Here is a 3272-nt window from a genome sequence, read left to right as displayed (position 1 = left end):
GGGGCGGGTGCGGTAGCATCAGCAGCCCGCCGGCGGCCCGGTATAGTAGGCTGTGCGCGAATATAAGGGAAGCCATTGCCGTGGAATTGAGTGAGAACGCCCACACAGCCTTTTCCCATCACGGTGCACAGGCGGCGGGCCCGCCGCACCAACTCCGCACCAACCGCTCGTCGCGAGAACCAGAGCAGGGCGAATTTTAATCTGAAGTATGTGTTTAACGAGCAAGCGACATTTCCCGAAATGATTGTAAAATATGAAATAAATGGAGTTCAGAAAAGTAGGTCTGTGGCCTTGAAGGGTGCATAAGTCCCACCTTACTGCTCATTCACGCCTTTGGTACACCAAAGCCGCAGCGTGCTACACACACGGCAAGCGAAAGCGGAAAAAGTTTCTGTCGCGAAGTGGATATCGACGTTCCAGAGAAACGATGAGAGGCGAGTATTTCCTTGTGTATGCTTCTCCCTGCTCCCTGCCTGCCTTGCAGAGGAGAGAACCGTACGTGTAGCGGCAGCGGTAAGAGCACACGATCATTTCATACAGGGGAAAAGGACTAACGAAAAATAAAGTGGTTGATTTAGAGCGACGCCAATTTATTCGATTCATAAGCGGCATTCGCTTTACGACTGCCCTTCGCGCGGCCAGCTTTGACATCCGGCACGATATCGTTTAGGCGCAACCAGTTCGTGCAAGAGAGGAGGCACACGCGGTGGTTGACGAGACTAGAAAACGAAACGCATCGCGTGAGGCAGATGTAGGCAGAAAGGATCCAAATAAAGTTTGAACTAGCATTTTTGGGTTATGCTCTCTACTCTCGTGTACCGTAGTTGAAAACGCCGTAAAAAATTGCAGCTCAACATGGAAAGGGCCAATTGTTTGTCCTTTTTAAAACGGTGAGGAAAGGTTTCTTGTTACTTTATGAGAAAAATACAAAGAAAAGTCACTGAACAACATAAAAGTTTGTAAATTTGCAGGACCTCATTTTTCAATGTACTCGCATTAAACTGAGTTCAAGAAAAGCTCTGGGAAATGACCGAGAAATGACCAGAATACCTTTTTTATTTAACGGTCATACTTCGTTTAATAAAACTACCAGCGATTTCTCGATATTTTACAAACGTTTTTCATTTTTTTTATTTTTACAGTGCGCACTCACACGGCGCATTTACATGAGAATCGGGCAAGGCAGCGATGGCAAGCAGCCGCTTCGGTCAGGCCTCCGCTGTGACTGCAAAGAGACTAATAAGCAAAGTTCAGTGATTCGGTAACAGAGCCACGGCTGTTTTACCGCAGCAGGGGTTGGCCTTCCCGAGTCAGCCAAATTACGTGGGTAAAATATTAACCCAGACTGACATTGGCGCCCTACTAAGATAAACGTTTCGTCGAGTTCTTTTTGCCAGTACGCCGCAGCGCAGGAGGCGAGCCAGAAAAATAGGCCGCGACTCGCGAATTTGCGAAGAAACGCTTACAGAACATTTTAGCAGGCAGTGTTCGCATGATTAATGCCCCCACGGCTCACAACATGGGGAACTGCGAACCGACACACCAACCAAATGGATTCAATTTATTTTCTGCTTTATCAAACCGATTCCTTACAGAAACGTATCCCGCAACACTCACTGCATGCTAACGGGTGAGCGGCACACAACCTTTCATTTTGTTTGCTTTTGCTCAATTTAGATCTGACACACAGAGCAGTGGTGAGAGAGCCACGCTACAACTCCCATTGAAATGGTCTGCAGTTTTGTTCTGTGCGGGTCGATTTATTTGATTTTCGAGGCTGCACGGCGTGGTGCTCATTATGGCTTATGGCCCCGGACGCTCGGCGCGCGCGCGCACACACACACACACACACACACACACACACACATTATACACACATAAGCCCGGACATTAGTCACGTTAAACTGCACTACGGTGTAAGCCTCGCGACTTTCATTATTTCATTTTACACGTTGGTACGGCGGCGCCAGAGACAATAGGTGTGTCAGCAAACGGGGCGAACACGAAACGAAAGGAGCATACAGAGATGAGGAAGAGTTAGAAAACAGGGGGGTAGCACTGGTAAAACAAAGGTGCTAATCAACACCTTTCCTGGAGCACTGAAGCTCCAAATGCACGAAAATTCATTTTTTTCGAAATATTATCTATCCATGACAATCTATTTAACTTAAAGATGCATTTTCCGGTTCTGTGAAAAAATCCGCTTTAAACGATCCTACATGTGATAGGGGTCTGTTTGCAAACCACAGAAAGACATCAGATTGTCGAGGCTCAATTACTTCCTATAACGCGCATCAGACACCCATCACATGATACCTCGTTTGAAGCGGAATTTTCAGCTTATTACGAAAATTTGGGTCCAAGACTAATTATTTTGCGCAGGTAGAATATATTTGGAAAAAACGAAAACATTAGTGCCTTTGGAACTTCAACTTTAGTGCCTTTTAAAGGTGTTGATTAGTACCTTTGTTTTACCAGTGAGGGGGCAGCGAGCAGCTGAAAAGGCGGGTTGTTGTCATTGAACGAGAGAGAAGTTCTTCTTAACGAATTGACCATAGACGTCTATGTCGACAAGTTAGCTTCAATATGAAACATGTTGGAATTTATATTTTAATGTTAGTGGGTTTGTCTATGTGCTAACAAAGAATTGTTCACTATTTGAAACAGGGATAATACGCAATCATTAAAATAAAACTAATTACGCCACACTTGGCGTCGCTAAAACGTTAATTTGATAATTGCATATAATTGATGGTAAAAGAGCTGCTTGGTGTAGTCCCGCCGTTGCCGCTTACAAGCACACGTGGAGCCAGGGCGAGAGGCGCTGCTCATCAAGATGTGCCCCGCTTATCAAACTTACTGAGCTGAACCGGGAAAGAGAGGGGGTGAGGAGGGAGGCTGCTTCTGGCGGACCAGAAAAATGACTCATCGCGCATCACAAAAAGTTTGGTGGCTGCCACATAAAATTCCGCCGAGAACACTACCAACTCATTGCCAGCGCCAGCAATTTGCAAAATTAAAAACCCCAAAACAAAAACCCCAAAACAACATAGACTTTTCGATGGGGGTGTCAACGTTTAGACAACGAAAAATACATTTCACCGAAAATTCTTATAGCGTTTAGAATGTTCTACTTTATAGCTTTGCGCACTTTGCGAGTCCGCACTTAATACTTTGAGTGCAACCCTAAACAGTATCTCGCACTCATTGTGTCAAAAGGGGCCCCGTCCCACGGTCCAGGGTCGCCCTTAGAGGACAGAGGACACCCCCCC

This window comes from Frankliniella occidentalis, unplaced genomic scaffold (assembly GCF_000697945.3).
Source record: "Frankliniella occidentalis isolate FOCC.00 unplaced genomic scaffold, Focc_3.1 Scaffold31, whole genome shotgun sequence".
In the NCBI taxonomy this organism is placed as follows: domain Eukaryota; kingdom Metazoa; phylum Arthropoda; class Insecta; order Thysanoptera; family Thripidae; genus Frankliniella; species Frankliniella occidentalis.
This window is presented reverse-complemented; position numbering follows the sequence as displayed.